This window comes from Pelobates fuscus, chromosome 2, assembly GCF_036172605.1.
Source record: "Pelobates fuscus isolate aPelFus1 chromosome 2, aPelFus1.pri, whole genome shotgun sequence".
NCBI classification, from domain to species: domain Eukaryota; kingdom Metazoa; phylum Chordata; class Amphibia; order Anura; family Pelobatidae; genus Pelobates; species Pelobates fuscus.
Window position 1 is genome coordinate 287,019,331 of NC_086318.1, and position 21,384 is coordinate 287,040,714.

At 41.4% G+C, this 21,384-nt stretch overlaps 50 pseudogenes; all 50 read right to left on the reverse strand.

Annotated features, from left to right (window-relative positions):
* Positions 1-68: 68 nt before the first annotated feature.
* Positions 69-187, reverse strand: LOC134595374 (5S ribosomal RNA; annotated as a pseudogene).
* A 689-nt stretch (positions 188-876) lies between these two features.
* LOC134588309 (5S ribosomal RNA) lies at positions 877-997 on the reverse strand (annotated as a pseudogene).
* Positions 998-1,131: 134 nt separating this feature from the next.
* LOC134594345 (5S ribosomal RNA) lies at positions 1,132-1,250 on the reverse strand (annotated as a pseudogene).
* Positions 1,251-1,475: 225 nt separating this feature from the next.
* Positions 1,476-1,594, reverse strand: LOC134592382 (5S ribosomal RNA; annotated as a pseudogene).
* A 225-nt stretch (positions 1,595-1,819) lies between these two features.
* LOC134594948 (5S ribosomal RNA) lies at positions 1,820-1,938 on the reverse strand (annotated as a pseudogene).
* An 802-nt stretch (positions 1,939-2,740) lies between these two features.
* On the reverse strand, positions 2,741-2,861 carry LOC134588207 (5S ribosomal RNA; annotated as a pseudogene).
* A 134-nt stretch (positions 2,862-2,995) lies between these two features.
* LOC134592395 (5S ribosomal RNA) lies at positions 2,996-3,114 on the reverse strand (annotated as a pseudogene).
* A 559-nt stretch (positions 3,115-3,673) lies between these two features.
* LOC134594949 (5S ribosomal RNA) lies at positions 3,674-3,792 on the reverse strand (annotated as a pseudogene).
* Positions 3,793-4,260: 468 nt separating this feature from the next.
* On the reverse strand, positions 4,261-4,381 carry LOC134588310 (5S ribosomal RNA; annotated as a pseudogene).
* A 134-nt stretch (positions 4,382-4,515) lies between these two features.
* Positions 4,516-4,634, reverse strand: LOC134588388 (5S ribosomal RNA; annotated as a pseudogene).
* Positions 4,635-4,768: 134 nt separating this feature from the next.
* Positions 4,769-4,887, reverse strand: LOC134594560 (5S ribosomal RNA; annotated as a pseudogene).
* Positions 4,888-5,021: 134 nt separating this feature from the next.
* On the reverse strand, positions 5,022-5,140 carry LOC134596875 (5S ribosomal RNA; annotated as a pseudogene).
* A 134-nt stretch (positions 5,141-5,274) lies between these two features.
* Positions 5,275-5,393, reverse strand: LOC134595208 (5S ribosomal RNA; annotated as a pseudogene).
* Positions 5,394-5,871: 478 nt separating this feature from the next.
* On the reverse strand, positions 5,872-5,990 carry LOC134588164 (5S ribosomal RNA; annotated as a pseudogene).
* A 134-nt stretch (positions 5,991-6,124) lies between these two features.
* Positions 6,125-6,243, reverse strand: LOC134588165 (5S ribosomal RNA; annotated as a pseudogene).
* A 377-nt stretch (positions 6,244-6,620) lies between these two features.
* LOC134592406 (5S ribosomal RNA) lies at positions 6,621-6,739 on the reverse strand (annotated as a pseudogene).
* Positions 6,740-6,873: 134 nt separating this feature from the next.
* On the reverse strand, positions 6,874-6,992 carry LOC134598253 (5S ribosomal RNA; annotated as a pseudogene).
* Positions 6,993-7,126: 134 nt separating this feature from the next.
* On the reverse strand, positions 7,127-7,245 carry LOC134594561 (5S ribosomal RNA; annotated as a pseudogene).
* Positions 7,246-7,379: 134 nt separating this feature from the next.
* LOC134589079 (5S ribosomal RNA) lies at positions 7,380-7,498 on the reverse strand (annotated as a pseudogene).
* A 134-nt stretch (positions 7,499-7,632) lies between these two features.
* LOC134597859 (5S ribosomal RNA) lies at positions 7,633-7,751 on the reverse strand (annotated as a pseudogene).
* Positions 7,752-7,885: 134 nt separating this feature from the next.
* On the reverse strand, positions 7,886-8,004 carry LOC134596822 (5S ribosomal RNA; annotated as a pseudogene).
* A 134-nt stretch (positions 8,005-8,138) lies between these two features.
* On the reverse strand, positions 8,139-8,257 carry LOC134587689 (5S ribosomal RNA; annotated as a pseudogene).
* Positions 8,258-8,391: 134 nt separating this feature from the next.
* Positions 8,392-8,510, reverse strand: LOC134597440 (5S ribosomal RNA; annotated as a pseudogene).
* Positions 8,511-8,644: 134 nt separating this feature from the next.
* LOC134597441 (5S ribosomal RNA) lies at positions 8,645-8,763 on the reverse strand (annotated as a pseudogene).
* Positions 8,764-8,988: 225 nt separating this feature from the next.
* On the reverse strand, positions 8,989-9,107 carry LOC134592417 (5S ribosomal RNA; annotated as a pseudogene).
* A 225-nt stretch (positions 9,108-9,332) lies between these two features.
* On the reverse strand, positions 9,333-9,451 carry LOC134594951 (5S ribosomal RNA; annotated as a pseudogene).
* Positions 9,452-9,919: 468 nt separating this feature from the next.
* LOC134588311 (5S ribosomal RNA) lies at positions 9,920-10,040 on the reverse strand (annotated as a pseudogene).
* Positions 10,041-10,174: 134 nt separating this feature from the next.
* LOC134596233 (5S ribosomal RNA) lies at positions 10,175-10,293 on the reverse strand (annotated as a pseudogene).
* A 225-nt stretch (positions 10,294-10,518) lies between these two features.
* On the reverse strand, positions 10,519-10,637 carry LOC134592429 (5S ribosomal RNA; annotated as a pseudogene).
* Positions 10,638-11,014: 377 nt separating this feature from the next.
* On the reverse strand, positions 11,015-11,133 carry LOC134592440 (5S ribosomal RNA; annotated as a pseudogene).
* A 134-nt stretch (positions 11,134-11,267) lies between these two features.
* Positions 11,268-11,386, reverse strand: LOC134598254 (5S ribosomal RNA; annotated as a pseudogene).
* Positions 11,387-11,520: 134 nt separating this feature from the next.
* Positions 11,521-11,639, reverse strand: LOC134594562 (5S ribosomal RNA; annotated as a pseudogene).
* Positions 11,640-11,773: 134 nt separating this feature from the next.
* On the reverse strand, positions 11,774-11,892 carry LOC134589080 (5S ribosomal RNA; annotated as a pseudogene).
* A 134-nt stretch (positions 11,893-12,026) lies between these two features.
* On the reverse strand, positions 12,027-12,145 carry LOC134597871 (5S ribosomal RNA; annotated as a pseudogene).
* A 134-nt stretch (positions 12,146-12,279) lies between these two features.
* On the reverse strand, positions 12,280-12,398 carry LOC134596823 (5S ribosomal RNA; annotated as a pseudogene).
* A 134-nt stretch (positions 12,399-12,532) lies between these two features.
* On the reverse strand, positions 12,533-12,651 carry LOC134587690 (5S ribosomal RNA; annotated as a pseudogene).
* A 134-nt stretch (positions 12,652-12,785) lies between these two features.
* On the reverse strand, positions 12,786-12,904 carry LOC134597443 (5S ribosomal RNA; annotated as a pseudogene).
* A 134-nt stretch (positions 12,905-13,038) lies between these two features.
* Positions 13,039-13,157, reverse strand: LOC134597444 (5S ribosomal RNA; annotated as a pseudogene).
* A 225-nt stretch (positions 13,158-13,382) lies between these two features.
* LOC134592452 (5S ribosomal RNA) lies at positions 13,383-13,501 on the reverse strand (annotated as a pseudogene).
* Positions 13,502-13,726: 225 nt separating this feature from the next.
* On the reverse strand, positions 13,727-13,845 carry LOC134594952 (5S ribosomal RNA; annotated as a pseudogene).
* Positions 13,846-14,313: 468 nt separating this feature from the next.
* On the reverse strand, positions 14,314-14,434 carry LOC134588312 (5S ribosomal RNA; annotated as a pseudogene).
* Positions 14,435-14,568: 134 nt separating this feature from the next.
* Positions 14,569-14,687, reverse strand: LOC134596235 (5S ribosomal RNA; annotated as a pseudogene).
* Positions 14,688-14,912: 225 nt separating this feature from the next.
* LOC134592463 (5S ribosomal RNA) lies at positions 14,913-15,031 on the reverse strand (annotated as a pseudogene).
* Positions 15,032-15,256: 225 nt separating this feature from the next.
* Positions 15,257-15,375, reverse strand: LOC134596877 (5S ribosomal RNA; annotated as a pseudogene).
* A 1,023-nt stretch (positions 15,376-16,398) lies between these two features.
* LOC134588313 (5S ribosomal RNA) lies at positions 16,399-16,519 on the reverse strand (annotated as a pseudogene).
* Positions 16,520-16,653: 134 nt separating this feature from the next.
* LOC134594346 (5S ribosomal RNA) lies at positions 16,654-16,772 on the reverse strand (annotated as a pseudogene).
* A 225-nt stretch (positions 16,773-16,997) lies between these two features.
* Positions 16,998-17,116, reverse strand: LOC134592475 (5S ribosomal RNA; annotated as a pseudogene).
* Positions 17,117-19,011: 1,895 nt separating this feature from the next.
* On the reverse strand, positions 19,012-19,132 carry LOC134588209 (5S ribosomal RNA; annotated as a pseudogene).
* Positions 19,133-19,266: 134 nt separating this feature from the next.
* Positions 19,267-19,385, reverse strand: LOC134592487 (5S ribosomal RNA; annotated as a pseudogene).
* Positions 19,386-19,610: 225 nt separating this feature from the next.
* Positions 19,611-19,729, reverse strand: LOC134592499 (5S ribosomal RNA; annotated as a pseudogene).
* Positions 19,730-21,384: the final 1,655 nt, after the last annotated feature.

A 21,384-nucleotide genomic window follows, 5' to 3' on the forward strand; every position in this document is an offset into this window, starting at 1 on the left:
AGATGCTTCTGGATAGGGAAAAAAGTGGTCTGATTATGACATCATAATGCAAAAAAGAAATAAACAAAAGCTTACGGCACCTCAGGTTCCTAGTTGGTCTCCCATACAAGTACTAACCAGGCCCAAGTCTGGATGGCTTCCGAGATCTGATGAGATCAGGCATTTTCAGACTGGTATGGCCGTAAGTGAAATTAAGAGAATGCGATCTCGCTAATGTTGGAAGAATATCAAACTCTGGTTGCGACAAAAGACAAGACGCTTCTGGATAGGGAAAAAAGTGGTCTGATTATGACATCATAATGCAAAAAAGAAATAAACAAAAGCTTACGGCACCTGAGGTTCCTAGTTGGTCTCCCATACAAGTACTAACCAAGCCCAAGTCTGGATGGCTTCCGAGATCTGACATTTTCAGACTGGTATGGCCGTAAGTGAAATTAAGAGAATGCGATCTCGCTAATGTTGGTAGAATATCAAACTCTGGTTGCGACAAAAGACAAGACGCTTCTGGATAGGGAAAAAAGTGGTCTGATTATGACATCATAATGCAAAAAAGAAATAAACAAAAGCTTACGGCACCTGAGGTTCCTAGTTGGTCTCCCATAGGGAAAAAAGTGGTCTGATTATGACATCATAATGCAAAAAAGAAATAAACAAAAGCTTACGGCACCTGAGGTTCCTAGTTGGTCTCCCATACAAGTACTAACCAAGCCCAAGTCTGGATGGCTTCCGAGATCTGACATTTTCAGACTGGTATGGCCGTAAGTGAAATTAAGAGAATGCGATCTCGTTAATGTTGGTAGAATATCAAACTCTGGTTGCGACAAAAGACAAGATGCTTCTGGATAGGGAAAAAAGTGCAAAAAAGAAATAAACAAAAGCTTACGGCACCTGAGGTTCCTAGTTGGTCTCCCATACAAGTACTAACCAGGCCCGAGTCTGGATGGCTTCAAAGAGATCTGACGAGATCAGGCATTTTCAGACTGGTATGGCCGTAAGTGAAATTAAGAGAATGCGATCTCGCTAATGTTGGTAGAATATCAAACTCTGGTTGCGACAAAAGACAAGGCGCTTCTGGATAGGGAAAAAAGTGGTCTGATTATGACATCATAATGCAAAAAAGAAATAAACAAAAGCTTACGGCACCTGAGGTTCCTAGTTGGTCTCCCATACAAGTACTAACCAGGCCCGAGTCTGGATGGCTACCGAGATCTGATGAGATCAGGCATTTTCAGACTGGTATGGCCGTAAGTGAAATTAAGAGAATGCGATCTCGCTAATGTTGGTAGAATATCAAACTCTGGTTGCGACAAAAGACAAGACGCTTCTGGATAGGGAAAAAAGTGGTCTGATTATGACATCATAATGCAAAAAAGAAATAAACAAAAGCTTACGGCACCTGAGGTTCCTAGTTGGTCTCCCATAGGGAAAAAAGTGGTCTGATTATGACATCATAATGCAAAAAATAAATAAACAAAAGCTTACGGCACCTGAGGTTCCTAGTTGGTCTCCCATACAAGTACTAACCAGGCCCGAGTCTGGATGGCTTCCGAGATCTGACGAGATCAGGCATTTTCAGACTGGTATGGCCGTAAGTGAAATTAAGAGAATGCAATCTCGCTAATGTTGGTAGAATATCAAACTCTGGTTGCGACAAAAGACAAGACGCTTCTGGATAGGGAAAAAAGTGGTCTGATTATGACATCATAATGCAAAAAATAAATAAACAAAAGCTTACGGCACCTGAGGTTCCTAGTTGGTCTCCCATAGGGAAAAAAGTGGTCTGATTATGACATCATAATGCAAAAAAGAAATAAACAAAAGCTTACGGCACCTGAGGTTCCTAGTTGGTCTCCCATACAAGTACTAACCAGGCCCGAGTCTGGATGGCTTCCGAGATCTGAAGAGATCAGGCATTTTCAGACTGGTATGGCCGTAAGTGAAATTAAGAGAATGCGATCTCGCTAATGTTGGTAGAATATCAAACTCTGGTTGCGACAAAAGACAAGACGCTTCTGGATAGGGAAAAAAGTGGTCTGATTATGACATCATAATGCAAAAAAGAAATAAACAAAAGCTTACGGCACCTGAGGTTCCTAGTTGGTCTCCCATAGGGAAAAAAGTGGTCTGATTATGACATCATAATGCAAAAAAGAAATAAACAAAAGCTTACAGCACCTGAGGTTCCTAGTTGGTCTCCCATACAAGTACTAACCAAGCCCAAGTCTGGATGGCTTCCTAGATCTGACATTTTCAGACTGGTATGGCCGTAAGTGAAATTAAGAGAATGCGATCTCGTTAATGTTGGTAGAATATCAAACTCTGGTTGCGACAAAAGACAAGATGCTTCTGGATAGGGAAAAAAGTGGTCTGATTATGACATCATAATGCAAAAAAGAAATAAACAAAAGCTTACGGCACCTGAGGTTCCTAGTTGGTCTCCCATAGGGAAAAAAGTGGTCTGATTATGACATCATAATGCAAAAAAGAAATAAACAAAAGCTTACGGCACCTGAGGTTCCTAGTTGGTCTCCCATACAAGTACTAACCAAGCCCATGTCTGGATGGCTTCCGAGATCTGACATTTTCAAACTGGTATGGCCGTAAGTGAAATTAAGAGAATGCGATCTCGTTAATGTTGGTAGAATATCAAACTCTGGTTGCGACAAAAGACAAGATGCTTCTGGATAGGGAAAAAAGTGGTCTGATTATGACATCATAATGCAAAAAAGAAATAAACAAAAGCTTACGGCACCTGAGGTTCCTAGTTGGTCTCCCATACAAGTACTAACCAGGCCCGAGTCTGGATGGCTTCCAAGAGATCTGACGAGATCAGGCATTTTCAGACTGGTATGGCCGTAAGTGAAATTAAGAGAATGCGATCTCGCTAATGTTGGTAGAATATCAAACTCTGGTTGCGACAAAAGACAAGGCGCTTCTGGATAGGGAAAAAAGTGGTCTGATTATGACATCATAATGCAAAAAAGAAATAAACAAAAGCTTACGGCACCTGAGGTTCCTAGTTGGTCTCCCATACAAGTACTAACCAGGCCCGAGTCTGGATGGCTTCCGAGATCTGACGAGATCAGGCATTTTCAGACTGGTATGGCCGTAAGTGAAATTAAGAGAATGCGATCTCGCTAATGTTGGTAGAATATCAAACTCTGGTTGCGACAAAAGACAAGACGCTTCTGGATAGGGAAAAAAGTGGTCTGATTATGACATCATAATGCAAAAAAGAAATAAACAAAAGCTTACGGCACCTGAGGTTCCTAGTTGGTCTCCCATAGGGAAAAAAGTGGTCTGATTATGACATCATAATGAAAAAAAGAAATAAACAAAAGCTTACGGCACCTGAGGTTCCTAGTTGGTCTCCCATACAAGTACTAACCAGGCCCGAGTCTGGATGGCTTCCGAGATCTGGCATTTTCAGACTGGTATGGCCGTAAGTGAAATTAAGAGAATGCAATCTCGCTAATGTTGGTAGAATATCAAACTCTGGTTGCGACAAAAGACAAGACGCTTCTGGATAGGGAAAAAAGTGGTCTGATTATGACATCATAATGCAAAAAATAAATAAACAAAAGCTTACGGCACCTGAGGTTCCTAGTTGGTCTCCCATAGGGAAAAAAGTGGTCTGATTATGACATCATAATGCAAAAAAGAAATAAACAAAAGCTTACGGCACCTGAGGTTCCTAGTTGGTCTCCCATACAAGTACTAACCAGGCCCGAGTCTGGATGGCTTCCGAGATCTGAAGAGATCAGGCATTTTCAGACTGGTATGGCCGTAAGTGAAATTAAGAGAATGCGATCTCGCTAATGTTGGTAGAATATCAAACTCTGGTTGCGACAAAAGACAAGACGCTTCTGGATAGGGAAAAAAGTGGTCTGATTATGACATCATAATGCAAAAAAGAAATAAACAAAAGCTTACGGCACCTGAGGTTCCTAGTTGGTCTCCCATAGGGAAAAAAGTGGTCTGATTATGACATCATAATGCAAAAAAGAAATAAATAAAAGCTTACGGCACCTGAGGTTCCTAGTTGGTCTCCCATACAAGTACTAACCAAGCCCAAGTCTGGATGGCTTCCGAGATCTGACATTTTCAGACTGGTATGGCCGTAAGTGAAATTAAGAGAATGCGATCTCGTTAATGTTGGTAGAATATCAAACTCTGGTTGCGACAAAAGACAAGATGCTTCTGGATAGGGAAAAAAGTGGTCTGATTATGACATCATAATGCAAAAAAGAAATAAACAAAAGCTTACGGCACCTGAGGTTCCTAGTTGGTCTCCCATACAAGTACTAACCAGGCCCGAGTCTGGATGGCTTCAAAGAGATCTGACGAGATCAGGCATTTTCAGACTGGTATGGCCGTAAGTGAAATTAAGAGAATGCGATCTCGCTAATGTTGGTAGAATATCAAACTCTGGTTGCGACAAAAGACAAGGCGCTTCTGGATAGGGAAAAAAGTGGTCTGATTATGACATCATAATGCAAAAAAGAAATAAACAAAAGCTTACGGCACCTGAGGTTCCTAGTTGGTCTCCCATACAAGTAATAACCAAACCCGAGTCTGGATGGCTTCCGAGATCTGACGAGATCAGGCATTTTCAGACTGGTATGGCCGTAAGTGAAATTAAGAGAATGCGATCTCGCTAATGTTGGTAGAATATCAAACTCTGGTTGCGACAAAAGACAAGACGCTTCTGGATAGGGAAAAAAGTGGTCTGATTATGACATCATAATGCAAAAAAGAAATAAACAAAAGCTTACGGCACCTGAGGTTCCTAGTTGGTCTCCCATACAAGTACTAACCAGGCCCGAGTCTGGATGGATTCCGAGATCTGATGAGATCAGGCATTTTCAGACTGGTATGGCCGTAAGTGAAATTAAGAGAATGCGATCTCGCTAATGTTGGTAGAATATCAAACTCTGGTTGCGACAAAAGACAAGACGCTTCTGGATAGGGAAAAAAGTGGTCTGATTATGACATCATAATGCAAAAAATAAATAAACAAAAGCTTACGGCACCTGAGGTTCCTAGTTGGTCTCCCATACAAGTACTAACCAGACCCGAGTCTGGATAGCTTCCGAGATCTGGCGAGATCAGGCATTTTCAGACTGGTATGGCCGTAAGTGAAATTCAGTGAATGCGATCTCGCTAATGTTGGTAGAATATCAAACTCTGGTTGCGACAAAAGACAAGACGCTTCTGGATAGGGAAAAAAGTGGTCTGATTATGACATCATAATGCAAAAAAGAAATAAACAAAAGCTTACGGCACCTGAGGTTCCTAGTTGGTCTCCCATACAAGTACTAACCAGGCCCGAGTCTGGATGGATTCCGAGATCTGATGAGATCAGGCATTTTCAGACTGGTATGACCGTAAGTGAAATTAAGAGAATGCGATCTCGCTAATGTTGGTAGAATATCAAACTCTGGTTGCGACAAAAGACAAGACGCTTCTGGATAGGGAAAAAAGTGGTCTGATTATGACATCATAATGCAAAAAAGAAATAAACAAAAGCTTACGGCACCTGAGGTTCCTAGTTTGTCTCCCATACAAGTACTAACCAGGCCCGAGTCTTGATGGCTTCCGAGATCTGACAAGATCAGGCATTTACAGACTGGTATGGCCGTAAATGAAATTAAGAGAATGCGATCTCGCTAATGTTGGTAGAATATCAAACTCTGGTTGCGACAAAAGACAAGACGCTTCTGGATAGGGAAAAAAGTGGTCTGATTATGACATCATAATGCAAAAAAGAAATAAACAAAAGCTTACGGCACCTGAGGTTCCTAGTTGGTCTCCCATAGGGAAAAAAGTGGTCTGATTATGACATCATAATGCAAAAAAGAAATAAACAAAAGCTTACGGCACCTGAGGTTCCTAGTTGGTCTCCCATACAAGTACTAAACAGGGCCGAGTCTGGATGGCTTCCGAGATCTGACAAGATCAGGCATTTTCAGACTGGTATGGCCGTAAGTGAATTTAAGAGAATGCGATCTCGCTAATGTTGGTAGAATATCAAACTCTGGTTGCAACAAAAGACAAGACGCTTCTGGATAGGGAAAAAAGTGGTCTGATTATGACATCATAATGCAAAAAAGAAATAAACATAAGCTTACGGCACCTGAGGTTCCTAGTTGGTCTCCCATACAAGTACTAAACAGGGCCGAGTCTGGATGGCTTCCGAGATCTGACAAGATCAGGCATTTTCAGACTGGTATGGCCGTAAGTGAAATTAAGAGAATGCGATCTCGCTAATGTTGGTAGAATATCAAACTCTGGTTGCGACAAAAGACAAGACGCTTCTGGATAGGGAAAAAAGTGGTCTGATTATGACATCATAATGCAAAAAAGAAATAAACATAAGCTTACGGCACCTGAGGTTCCTAGTTGGTCTCCCATACAAGTACTAACCAAGCCCAAGTCTGGATGGCTTCCGAGATCTGACATTTTCAGACTGGTATGGCCGTAAGTGAAATTAAGAGAATGCGATCTCGTTAATGTTGGTAGAATATCAAACTCTGGTTGCGACAAAAGACAAGATACTTCTGGATAGGGAAAAAAGTGGTCTGATTATGACATCATAATGCAAAAAAGAAATAAACAAAAGCTTACGGCACCTGAGGTTCCTAGTTGGTCTCCCATACAAGTACTAACCAGGCCCGAGTCTGGATGGCTTCCGAGATCTGACGAGATCAGGCATTTTCAGACTGGTATGGCCGTAAGTGAAATTAAGAGAATGCGATCTCGCTAATGTTGGTAGAATATCAAATTCTGGTTGCGACAAAAGACAAGACGCTTCTGGATAGGGAAAAAAGTGGTCTGATTATGACATCATAATGCAAAAAAGAAATAAACAAAAGCTTAGGGCACCTGAGGTTCCTAGTTGGTCTCCCATACAAGTACTAACCAGACCCGAGTCTGTATGGCTTCCGAGATCTGACGAGATCAGGCATTTTCAGACTGGTATGGCCGTAAGTGAAATTAAGAGAATGCGATCTCGCTAATGTTGGTAGAATATCAAACTCTGGTTGCGACAAAAGACAAGACGCTTCTGGATAGGGAAAAAAGTGGTCCGATTATGACATCATAATGCAAAAAAGAAATAAACAAAAGCTTACGGCACCTGAGGTTCCTAGTTGGTCTCCCATACAAGTACTAACCAGGCCCGAGTCTGGATGGATTCCGAGATCTGATGAGATCAGGCATTTTCAGACTGGTATGGCCGTAAGTGAAATTAAGAGAATGCGATCTCGCTAATGTTGGTAGAATATCAAACTCTGGTTGCGACAAAAGACAAGACGCTTCTGGATAGGGAAAAAAGTGGTCTGATTATGACATCATAATGCAAAAAATAAATAAACAAAAGCTTACGGCACCTGAGGTTCCTAGTTTGTCTCCCATACAAGTACGAACCAGGCCCGAGTCTGGATGGCTTCCGAGATCTGACGAGATCATGCATTTTCAGACTGGTATGGCCGTAAGTGAAATTACAAGAATGCGATCTCGCTAATGTTGGTAGAATATCAAACTCTGGTTGCGACAAAAGACAAGACGCTTCTGGATAGGGAAAAAAGTGGTCTGATTATGACATCATAATGCAAAAAAGAAATAAACAAAAGCTTACGGCACCTGAGGTTCCTAGTTGGTCTCCCATACAAGTACTAACCAGGCCCAAGTCTGGATGGCTTCCGAGATCTGACGAGATCAGGCATTTTCAGACTGGTATGGCCGTAAGTGAAATTAAGAGAATGCGATCTCGCTAATGTTGGTAGAATATCAAACTCTGGTTGCGACAAAAGACAAGACGCTTCTGGATAGGGAAAAAAGTGGTCTGATTATGACATCATAATGCAAAAAAGAAATAAACAAAAGCTTACGGCACCTGAGGTTCCTAGTTTGTCTCCCATACAAGTACTAACCAGGCCCGAGTCTGGATGGCTTCTGAGATCTGACGAGATCAGGCATTTTCAGACTGGTATGGCCGTAAGTGAAATTACGAGAATGCGATCTCGCTAATGTTGGTAGAATATCAAACTCTGGTTGCGACAAAAGACAAGACGCTTCTGGATAGGGAAAAAAGTGGTCTGATTATGACATCATAATGCAAAAAAGAAATAAACAAAAGCTTACGGCACCTGAGGTTCCTAGTTGGTCTCCCATACAAGTACTAACCAGGCCTGAGTCTGGATGGCTTCTGAGATCTGACAAGATCAGGCATTTTCAGACTGGTATGGCCATAAGTGAAATTAAGAGAATGCGATCTCGCTAATGTTGGTAGAATATCAAACTCTGGTTGCGACAAAAGACAAGACGCTTCTGGATAGGGAAAAAAGTGGTCTGATTATGACATCATAATGCAAAAAAGAAATAAACAAAAGCTTACGGCACCTGAGGTTCCTAGTTGGTCTCCCATACAAGTACTAACCAGGCCCAAGTCTTGATGGCTTCCGAGATCTGACGAGATCAGGCATTTACAGACTGGTATGGCCGTAAATGAAATTAAGAGAATGCGATCTCGCTAATGTTGGTAGAATATCAAACTCTGGTTGCGACAAAAGACAAGACGCTTCTGGATAGGGAAAAAAGTGGTCTGATTATGACATCATAATGCAAAAAAGAAATAAACAAAAGCTTACGGCACCTGAGGTTCCTAGTTGGTCTCCCATACAAGTACTAACCAGGCCCAAGTCTTGATGGCTTCCGAGATCTGACGAGATCAGGCATTTACAGACTGGTATGGCCGTAAATGAAATTAAGAGAATGCGATCTCGCTAATGTTGGTAGAATATCAAACTCTGGTTGCGACAAAAGACAAGACGCTTCTGGATAGGGAAAAAAGTGGTCTGATTATGACATCATAATGCAAAAAATAAATAAACAAAAGCTTACGGCACCTGAGGTTCCTAGTTGGTCTCCCATAGGGAAAAAAGTGGTCTGATTATGACATCATAATGCAAAAAAGAAATAAACAAAAGCTTACGGCACCTGAGGTTCCTAGTTGGTCTCCCATACAAGTACTAACCAGGCCCGAGTCTGGATGGCTTCCGAGATCTGACGAGATCAGGCATTTTCAGACTGGTATGGCCGTAAGTGAAATTAAGAGAATGCAATCTCGCTAATGTTGGTAGAATATCAAACTCTGGTTGCGACAAAAGACAAGACGCTTCTGGATAGGGAAAAAAGTGGTCTGATTATGACATCATAATGCAAAAAATAAATAAACAAAAGCTTACGGCACCTGAGGTTCCTAGTTGGTCTCCCATAGGGAAAAAAGTGGTCTGATTATGACATCATAATGCAAAAAATAAATAAACAAAAGCTTACGGCACCTGAGGTTCCTAGTTGGTCTCCCATACAAGTACTAACCAGGCCCGAGTCTGGATGGCTTCCGAGATCTGAAGAGATCAGGCATTTTCAGACTGGTATGGCCGTAAGTGAAATTAAGAGAATGCGATCTCGCTAATGTTGGTAGAATATCAAACTCTGGTTGCGACAAAAGACAAGACGCTTCTGGATAGGGAAAAAAGTGGTCTGATTATGACATCATAATGCAAAAAAGAAATAAACAAAAGCTTACGGCACCTGAGGTTCCTAGTTGGTCTCCCATAGGGAAAAAAGTGGTCTGATTATGACATCATAATGCAAAAAAGAAATAAACAAAAGCTTACGGCACCTGAGGTTCCTAGTTGGTCTCCCATACAAGTACTAACCAAGCCCAAGTCTGGATGGCTTCCGAGATCTGACATTTTCAGACTGGTATGGCCGTAAGTGAAATTAAGAGAATGCGATCTCGTTAATGTTGGTAGAATATCAAACTCTGGTTGCGACAAAAGACAAGATGCTTCTGGATAGGGAAAAAAGTGGTCTGATTATGACATCATAATGCAAAAAAGAAATAAACAAAAGCTTACGGCACCTGAGGTTCCTAGTTGGTCTCCCATACAAGTACTAACCAGGCCCGAGTCTGGATGGCTTCAAAGAGATCTGACGAGATCAGGCATTTTCAGACTGGTATGGCCGTAAGTGAAATTAAGAGAATGCGATCTCGCTAATGTTGGTAGAATATCAAACTCTGGTTGCGACAAAAGACAAGGCGCTTCTGGATAGGGAAAAAAGTGGTCTGATTATGACATCATAATGCAAAAAAGAAATAAACAAAAGCTTACGGCACCTCAGGTTCCTAGTTGGTCTCCCATACAAGTACTAACCAGGCCCAAGTCTGGATGGCTTCCGAGATCTGACGAGATCAGGCATTTTCAGACTGGTATGGCCGTAAGTGAAATTAAGAGAATGCGATCTCGCTAATGTTGGTAGAATATCAAACTCTGGTTGCGACAAAAGACAAGACGCTTCTGGATAGGGAAAAAAGTGGTCTGATTATGACATCATAATGCAAAAAAGAAATAAACAAAAGCTTACGGCACCTGAGGTTCCTAGTTGGTCTCCCATTGGGAAAAAAGTGGTCTGATTATGACATCATAATGAAAAAAAGAAATAAACAAAAGCTTACGGCACCTGAGGTTCCTAGTTGGTCTCCCATACAAGTACTAACCAGGCCCGAGTCTGGATGGCTTCCGAGATCTGACGAGATCAGGCATTTTCAGACTGGTATGGCCGTAAGTGAAATTAAGAGAATGCAATCTCGCTAATGTTGGTAGAATATCAAACTCTGGTTGCGACAAAAGACAAGACGCTTCTGGATAGGGAAAAAAGTGGTCTGATTATGACATCATAATGCAAAAAAGAAATAAACATAAGCTTACGGCACCTGAGGTTCCTAGTTGGTCTCCCATACAAGTACTAACCAAGCCCAAGTCTGGATGGCTTCCGAGATCTGACATTTTCAGACTGGTATGGCCGTAAGTGAAATTAAGAGAATGCGATCTCGTTAATGTTGGTAGAATATCAAACTCTGGTTGCGACAAAAGACAAGATACTTCTGGATAGGGAAAAAAGTGGTCTGATTATGACATCATAATGCAAAAAAGAAATAAACAAAAGCTTACGGCACCTGAGGTTCCTAGTTGGTCTCCCATACAAGTACTAACCAGGCCCGAGTCTGGATGGCTTCCGAGATCTGACGAGATCAGGCATTTTCAGACTGGTATGGCCGTAAGTGAAATTAAGAGAATGCGATCTCGCTAATGTTGGTAGAATATCAAATTCTGGTTGCGACAAAAGACAAGACGCTTCTGGATAGGGAAAAAAGTGGTCTGATTATGACATCATAATGCAAAAAAGAAATAAACAAAAGCTTAGGGCACCTGAGGTTCCTAGTTGGTCTCCCATACAAGTACTAACCAGACCCGAGTCTGTATGGCTTCCGAGATCTGACGAGATCAGGCATTTTCAGACTGGTATGGCCGTAAGTGAAATTAAGAGAATGCGATCTCGCTAATGTTGGTAGAATATCAAACTCTGGTTGCGACAAAAGACAAGACGCTTCTGGATAGGGAAAAAAGTGGTCCGATTATGACATCATAATGCAAAAAAGAAATAAACAAAAGCTTACGGCACCTGAGGTTCCTAGTTGGTCTCCCATACAAGTACTAACCAGGCCCGAGTCTGGATGGATTCCGAGATCTGATGAGATCAGGCATTTTCAGACTGGTATGGCCGTAAGTGAAATTAAGAGAATGCGATCTCGCTAATGTTGGTAGAATATCAAACTCTGGTTGCGACAAAAGACAAGACGCTTCTGGATAGGGAAAAAAGTGGTCTGATTATGACATCATAATGCAAAAAATAAATAAACAAAAGCTTACGGCACCTGAGGTTCCTAGTTTGTCTCCCATACAAGTACGAACCAGGCCCGAGTCTGGATGGCTTCCGAGATCTGACGAGATCATGCATTTTCAGACTGGTATGGCCGTAAGTGAAATTACAAGAATGCGATCTCGCTAATGTTGGTAGAATATCAAACTCTGGTTGCGACAAAAGACAAGACGCTTCTGGATAGGGAAAAAAGTGGTCTGATTATGACATCATAATGCAAAAAAGAAATAAACAAAAGCTTACGGCACCTGAGGTTCCTAGTTGGTCTCCCATACAAGTACTAACCAGGCCCAAGTCTGGATGGCTTCCGAGATCTGACGAGATCAGGCATTTTCAGACTGGTATGGCCGTAAGTGAAATTAAGAGAATGCGATCTCGCTAATGTTGGTAGAATATCAAACTCTGGTTGCGACAAAAGACAAGACGCTTCTGGATAGGGAAAAAAGTGGTCTGATTATGACATCATAATGCAAAAAAGAAATAAACAAAAGCTTACGGCACCTGAGGTTCCTAGTTTGTCTCCCATACAAGTACTAACCAGGCCCGAGTCTGGATGGCTTCTGAGATCTGACGAGATCAGGCATTTTCAGACTGGTATGGCCGTAAGTGAAATTACGAGAATGCGATCTCGCTAATGTTGGTAGAATATCAAACTCTGGTTGCGACAAAAGACAAGACGCTTCTGGATAGGGAAAAAAGTGGTCTGATTATGACATCATAATGCAAAAAAGAAATAAACAAAAGCTTACGGCACCTGAGGTTCCTAGTTGGTCTCCCATACAAGTACTAACCAGGCCTGAGTCTGGATGGCTTCTGAGATCTGACAAGATCAGGCATTTTCAGACTGGTATGGCCATAAGTGAAATTAAGAGAATGCGATCTCGCTAATGTTGGTAGAATATCAAACTCTGGTTGCGACAAAAGACAAGACGCTTCTGGATAGGGAAAAAAGTGGTCTGATTATGACATCATAATGCAAAAAAGAAATAAACAAAAGCTTACGGCACCTGAGGTTCCTAGTTGGTCTCCCATACAAGTACTAACCAGGCCCAAGTCTTGATGGCTTCCGAGATCTGACGAGATCAGGCATTTACAGACTGGTATGGCCGTAAATGAAATTAAGAGAATGCGATCTCGCTAATGTTGGTAGAATATCAAACTCTGGTTGCGACAAAAGACAAGACGCTTCTGGATAGGGAAAAAAGTGGTCTGATTATGACATCATAATGCAAAAAAGAAATAAACAAAAGCTTACGGCACCTGAGGTTCCTAGTTGGTCTCCCATACAAGTACTAACCAGGCCCAAGTCTTGATGGCTTCCGAGATCTGACGAGATCAGGCATTTACAGACTGGTATGGCCGTAAATGAAATTAAGAGAATGCGATCTCGCTAATGTTGGTAGAATATCAAACTCTGGTTGCGACAAAAGACAAGACGCTTCTGGATAGGGAAAAAAGTGGTCTGATTATGACATCATAATGCAAAAAATAAATAAACAAAAGCTTACGGCACCTGAGGTTCCTAGTTGGTCTCCCATAGGGAAAAAAGTGGTCTGATTATGACATCATAATGCAAAAAAGAAATAAACAAAAGCTTACGGCACCTGAGGTTCCTAGTTGGTCTCCCATACAAGTACTAACCAGGCCCGAGTCTGGATGGCTTCCGAGATCTGACGAGATCAGGCATTTTCAGACTGGTATGGCCGTAAGTGAAATTAAGAGAATGCAATCTCGCTAATGTTGGTAGAATATCAAACTCTGGTTGCGACAAAAGACAAGACGCTTCTGGATAGGGAAAAAAGTGGTCTGATTATGACATCATAATGCAAAAAATAAATAAACAAAAGCTTACGGCACCTGAGGTTCCTAGTTGGTCTCCCATAGGGAAAAAAGTGGTCTGATTATGACATCATAATGCAAAAAATAAATAAACAAAAGCTTACGGCACCTGAGGTTCCTAGTTGGTCTCCCATACAAGTACTAACCAGGCCCGAGTCTGGATGGCTTCCGAGATCTGAAGAGATCAGGCATTTTCAGACTGGTATGGCCGTAAGTGAAATTAAGAGAATGCGATCTCGCTAATGTTGGTAGAATATCAAACTCTGGTTGCGACAAAAGACAAGACGCTTCTGGATAGGGAAAAAAGTGGTCTGATTATGACATCATAATGCAAAAAAGAAATAAACAAAAGCTTACGGCACCTGAGGTTCCTAGTTGGTCTCCCATAGGGAAAAAAGTGGTCTGATTATGACATCATAATGCAAAAAAGAAATAAACAAAAGCTTACGGCACCTGAGGTTCCTAGTTGGTCTCCCATACAAGTACTAACCAAGCCCAAGTCTGGATGGCTTCCGAGATCTGACATTTTCAGACTGGTATGGCCGTAAGTGAAATTAAGAGAATGCGATCTCGTTAATGTTGGTAGAATATCAAACTCTGGTTGCGACAAAAGACAAGATGCTTCTGGATAGGGAAAAAAGTGGTCTGATTATGACATCATAATGCAAAAAAGAAATAAACAAAAGCTTACGGCACCTGAGGTTCCTAGTTGGTCTCCCATACAAGTACTAACCAGGCCCGAGTCTGGATGGCTTCAAAGAGATCTGACGAGATCAGGCATTTTCAGACTGGTATGGCCGTAAGTGAAATTAAGAGAATGCGATCTCGCTAATGTTGGTAGAATATCAAACTCTGGTTGCGACAAAAGACAAGGCGCTTCTGGATAGGGAAAAAAGTGGTCTGATTATGACATCATAATGCAAAAAAGAAATAAACAAAAGCTTACGGCACCTCAGGTTCCTAGTTGGTCTCCCATACAAGTACTAACCAGGCCCAAGTCTGGATGGCTTCCGAGATCTGACGAGATCAGGCATTTTCAGACTGGTATGGCCGTAAGTGAAATTAAGAGAATGCGATCTCGCTAATGTTGGTAGAATATCAAACTCTGGTTGCGACAAAAGACAAGACGCTTCTGGATAGGGAAAAAAGTGGTCTGATTATGACATCATAATGCAAAAAAGAAATAAACAAAAGCTTACGGCACCTGAGGTTCCTAGTTGGTCTCCCATTGGGAAAAAAGTGGTCTGATTATGACATCATAATGAAAAAAAGAAATAAACAAAAGCTTACGGCACCTGAGGTTCCTAGTTGGTCTCCCATACAAGTACTAACCAGGCCCGAGTCTGGATGGCTTCCGAGATCTGACGAGATCAGGCATTTTCAGACTGGTATGGCCGTAAGTGAAATTAAGAGAATGCAATCTCGCTAATGTTGGTAGAATATCAAACTCTGGTTGCGACAAAAGACAAGACGCTTCTGGATAGGGAAAAAAGTGGTCTGATTATGACATCATAATGCAAAAAATAAATAAACAAAAGCTTACGGCACCTGAGGTTCCTAGTTGGTCTCCCATAGGGAAAAAAGTGGTCTGATTATGACATCATAATGCAAAAAAGAAATAAACAAAAGCTTACGGCACCTGAGGTTCCTAGTTGGTCTCCCGTACAAGTACTAACCAGGCCCGAGTCTGGATGGCTTCCGAGATCTGAAGAGATCAGGCATTTTCAGACTGGTATGGCCGTAAGTGAAATTAAGAGAATGCGATCTCGCTAATGTTGGTAGAATATCAAACTCTGGTTGCGACAAAAGACAAGACGCTTCTGGATAGGGAAAAAAGTGGTCTGATTATGACATCATAATGCAAAAAAGAAATAAACAAAAGCTTACGGCACCTGAGGTTCCTAGTTGGTCTCCCATAGGGAAAAAAGTGGTCTGATTATGACATCATAATGCAAAAAAGAAATAAACAAAAGCTTACGGCACCTGAGGTTCCTAGTTGGTCTCCCATACAAGTACTAACCAAGCCCAAGTCTGGATGGCTTCCGAGATCTGACATTTTCAGACTGGTATGGCCGTAAGTGAAATTAAGAGAATGCGATCTCGTTAATGTTGGTAGAATATCAAACTCTGGTTGCGACAAAAGACAAGATGCTTCTGGATAGGGAAAAAAGTGGTCTGATTATGACATCATAATGCAAAAAAGAAATAAACAAAAGCTTACGGCACCTGAGGTTCCTAGTTGGTCTCCCATACAAGTACTAACCAAGCCCAAGTCTGGATGGCTTCCGAGATCTGACATTTTCAGACTGGTATGGCCGTAAGTGAAATTAAGAGAATGCGATCTCGCTAATGTTGGTAGAATATCAAACTCTGGTTGCGACAAAAGACAAGACGCTTCTGGATAGGGAAAAAAGTGGTCTGATTATGACATCATAATGCAAAAAAGAAATAAACAAAAGCTTACGGCACCTGAGGTTCCTAGTTGGTCTCCCATAGGGAAAAAAGTGGTCTGATTATGACATCATAATGCAAAAAAGAAATAAACAAAAGCTTACGGCACCTGAGGTTCCTAGTTGGTCTCCCATACAAGTACTAACCAAGCCCAAGTCTGGATGGCTTCCGAGATCTGACATTTTCAGACTGGTATGGCCGTAAGTGAAATTAAGAGAATGCGATCTCGTTAATGTTGGTAGAATATCAAACTCTGGTTGCGACAAAAGACAAGATGCTTCTGGATAGGGAAAAAAGTGCAAAAAAGAAATAAACAAAAGCTTACGGCACCTGAGGTTCCTAGTTGGTCTCCCATACAAGTACTAACCAGGCCCGAGTCTGGATGGCTTCAAAGAGATCTGACGAGATCAGGCATTTTCAGACTGGTATGGCCGTAAGTGAAATTAAGAGAATGCGATCTCGCTAATGTTGGTAGAATATCAAACTCTGGTTGCGACAAAAGACAAGGCGCTTCTGGATAGGGAAAAAAGTGGTCTGATTATGACATCATAATGCAAAAAAGAAATAAACAAAAGCTTACGGCACCTGAGGTTCCTAGTTGGTCTCCCATACAAGTACTAACCAGGCCCGAGTCTGGATGGCTACCGAGATCTGATGAGATCAGGCATTTTCAGACTGGTATGGCCGTAAGTGAAATTAAGAGAATGCGATCTCGCTAATGTTGGTAGAATATCAAACTCTGGTTGCGACAAAAGACAAGACGCTTCTGGATAGGGAAAAAAGTGGTCTGATTATGACATCATAATGCAAAAAAGAAATAAACAAAAGCTTACGGCACCTGAGGTTCCTAGTTGGTCTCCCATAGGGAAAAAAGTGGTCTGATTATGACATCATAATGCAAAAAATAAATAAACAAAAGCTTACGGCACCTGAGGTTCCTAGTTGGTCTCCCATACAAGTACTAACCAGGCCCGAGTCTGGATGGCTTCCGAGATCTGACGAGATCAGGCATTTTCAGACTGGTATGGCCGTAAGTGAAATTAAGAGAATGCAATCTCGCTAATGTTGGTAGAATATCAAACTCTGGTTGCGACAAAAGACAAGACGCTTCTGGATAGGGAAAAAAGTGGTCTGATTATGACATCATAATGCAAAAAATAAATAAACAAAAGCTTACGGCACCTGAGGTTCCTAGTTGGTCTCCCATAGGGAAAAAAGTGGTCTGATTATGACATCATAATGCAAAAAAGAAATAAACAAAAGCTTACGGCACCTGAGGTTCCTAGTTGGTCTCCCATAGGGAAAAAAGTGGTCTGATTATGACATCATAATGCAAAAAATAAATAAACAAAAGCTTACGGCACCTGAGGTTCCTAGTTGGTCTCCCATAGGGAAAAAAGTGGTCTGATTATGACATCATAATGCAAAAAAGAAATAAACAAAAGCTTACGGCACCTGAGGTTCCTAGTTGGTCTCCCATACAAGTACTAACCAGGCCCAAGTCTGGATGGCTTCCTAGATCTGACATTTTCAGACTGGTATGGCCGTAAGTGAAATTAAGAGAATGCGATCTCGTTAATGTTGGTAGAATATCAAACTCTGGTTGCGACAAAAGACAAGACGCTTCTGGATAGGGAAAAAAGTGGTCTGATTATGACATCATAATGCAAAAAAGAAATAAACAAAAGCTTACGGCACCTGAGGTTCCTAGTTGGTCTCCCATAGGGAAAAAAGTGGTCTGATTATGACATCATAATGCAAAAAAGAAATAAACAAAAGCTTACGGCACCTGAGGTTCCTAGTTGGTCTCCCATACAAGTACTAACCAAGCCCAAGTCTGGATGGCTTCCGAGATCTGACATTTTCAGACTGGTATGGCCGTAAGTGAAATTAAGAGAATGCGATCTCGTTAATGTTGGTAGAATATCAAACTCTGGTTGCGACAAAAGACAAGATGCTTCTGGATAGGGAAAAAAGTGGTCTGATTATGACATCATAATGCAAAAAAGAAATAAACAAAAGCTTACGGCACCTGAGGTTCCTAGTTGGTCTCCCATACAAGTACTAACCAAGCCCAAGTCTGGATGGCTTCCGAGATCTGACATTTTCAGACTGGTATGGCCGTAAGTGAAATTAAGAGAATGCGATCTCGCTAATGTTGGTAGAATATCAAACTCTGGTTGCGACAAAAGACAAGACGCTTCTGGATAGGGAAAAAAGTGGTCTGATTATGACATCATAATGCAAAAAAGAAATAAACAAAAGCTTACGGCACCTGAGGTTCCTAGTTGGTCTCCCATAGGGAAAAAAGTGGTCTGATTATGACATCATAATGCAAAAAAGAAATAAACAAAAGCTTACAGCACCTGAGGTTCCTAGTTGGTCTCCCATACAAGTACTAACCAAGCCCAAGTCTGGATGGCTTCCTAGATCTGACATTTTCAGACTGGTATGGCCGTAAGTGAAATTAAGAGAATGCGATCTCGTTAATGTTGGTAGAATATCAAACTCTGGTTGCGACAAAAGACAAGATGCTTCTGGATAGGGAAAAAAGTGGTCTGATTATGACATCATAATGCAAAAAAGAAATAAACAAAAGCTTACGGCACCTGAGGTTCCTAGTTGGTCTCCCATAGGGAAAAAAGTGGTCTGATTATGACATCATAATGCAAAAAAGAAATAAACAAAAGCTTACGGCACCTGAGGTTCCTAGTTGGTCTCCCATACAAGTACTAACCAAGCCCATGTCTGGATGGCTTCCGAGATCTGACATTTTCAAACTGGTATGGCCGTAAGTGAAATTAAGAGAATGCGATCTCGTTAATGTTGGTAGAATATCAAACTCTGGTTGCGACAAAAGACAAGATGCTTCTGGATAGGGAAAAAAGTGGTCTGATTATGACATCATAATGCAAAAAAGAAATAAACAAAAGCTTACGGCACCTGAGGTTCCTAGTTGGTCTCCCATACAAGTACTAACCAGGCCCGAGTCTGGATGGCTTCCAAGAGATCTGACGAGATCAGGCATTTTCAGACTGGTATGGCCGTAAGTGAAATTAAGAGAATGCGATCTCGCTAATGTTGGTAGAATATCAAACTCTGGTTGCGACAAAAGACAAGGCGCTTCTGGATAGGGAAAAAAGTGGTCTGATTATGACATCATAATGCAAAAAAGAAATAAACAAAAGCTTACGGCACCTGAGGTTCCTAGTTGGTCTCCCATACAAGTACTAACCAGGCCCGAGTCTGGATGGCTTCCGAGATCTGACGAGATCAGGCATTTTCAGACTGGTATGGCCGTAAGTGAAATTAAGAGAATGCGATCTCGCTAATGTTGGTAGAATATCAAACTCTGGTTGCGACAAAAGACAAGACGCTTCTGGATAGGGAAAAAAGTGGTCTGATTATGACATCATAATGCAAAAAAGAAATAAACAAAAGCTTACGGCACCTGAGGTTCCTAGTTGGTCTCCCATAGGGAAAAAAGTGGTCTGATTATGACATCATAATGCAAAAAATAAATAAACAAAAGCTTACGGCACCTGAGGTTCCTAGTTGGTCTCCCATACAAGTACTAACCAGGCCCGAGTCTGGATGGCTTCCGAGATCTGACGAGATCAGGCATTTTCAGACTGGTATGGCCGTAAGTGAAATTAAGAGAATGCAATCTCGCTAATGTTGGTAGAATATCAAACTCTGGTTGCGACAAAAGACAAGACGCTTCTGGATAGGGAAAAAAGTGGTCTGATTATGACATCATAATACAAAAAATAAATAAACAAAAGCTTACGGCACCTGAGGTTCCTAGTTGGTCTCCCATAGGGAAAAAAGTGGTCTGATTATGACATCATAATGCAAAAAAGAAATAAACAAAAGCTTACGGCACCTGAGGTTCCTAGTTGGTCTCCCATAGGGAAAAAAGTGGTCTGATTATGACATCATAATGCAAAAAATAAATAAACAAAAGCTTACGGCACCTGAGGTTCCTAGTTGGTCTCCCATAGGGAAAAAAGTGGTCTGATTATGACATCATAATGCAAAAAAGAAATAAACAAAAGCTTACGGCACCTGAGGTTCCTAGTTGGTCTCCCATACAAGTACTAACCAGGCCCAAGTCTGGATGGCTTCCTAGATCTGACATTTTCAGACTGGTATGGCCGTAAGTGAAATTAAGAGAATGCGATCTCGTTAATGTTGGTAGAATATCAAACTCTGGTTGCGACAAAAGACAAGACGCTTCTGGATAGGGAAAAAAGTGGTCTGATTATGACATCATAATGCAAAAAAGAAATAAACAAAAGCTTACGGCACCTGAGGTTCCTAGTTGGTCTCCCATAGGGAAAAAAGTGGTCTGATTATGACATCATAATGCAAAAAAGAAATAAACAAAAGCTTACGGCACCTGAGGTTCCTAGTTGGTCTCCCATACAAGTACTAACCAAGCCCAAGTCTGGATGGCTTCCGAGATCTGACATTTTCAGACTGGTATGGCCGTAAGTGAAATTAAGAGAATGCGATCTCGTTAATGTTGGTAGAATATCAAACTCTGGTTGCGACAAAAGACAAGATGCTTCTGGATAGGGAAAAAAGTGGTCTGATTATGACATCATAATGCAAAAAAGAAATAAACAAAAGCTTACGGCACCTGAGGTTCCTAGTTGGTCTCCCATACAAGTACTAACCAAGCCCAAGTCTGGATGGCTTCCGAGATCTGACATTTTCAGACTGGTATGGCCGTAAGTGAAATTAAGAGAATGCGATCTCGCTAATGTTGGTAGAATATCAAACTCTGGTTGCGACAAAAGACAAGACGCTTCTGGATAGGGAAAAAAGTGGTCTGATTATGACATCATAATGCAAAAAAGAAATAAACAAAAGCTTACGGCACCTGAGGTTCCTAGTTGGTCTCCCATAGGGAAAAAAGTGGTCTGATTATGACATCATAATGCAAAAAAGAAATAAACAAAAGCTTACAGCACCTGAGGTTCCTAGTTGGTCTCCCATACAAGTACTAACCAAGCCCAAGTCTGGATGGCTTCCTAGATCTGACATTTTCAGACTGGTATGGCCGTAAGTGAAATTAAGAGAATGCGATCTCGTTAATGTTGGTAGAATATCAAACTCTGGTTGCGACAAAAGACAAGATGCTTCTGGATAGGGAAAAAAGTGGTCTGATTATGACATCATAATGCAAAAAAGAAATAAACAAAAGCTTACGGCACCTGAGGTTCCTAGTTGGTCTCCCATAGGGAAAAAAGTGGTCTGATTATGACATCATAATGCAAAAAAGAAATAAACAAAAGC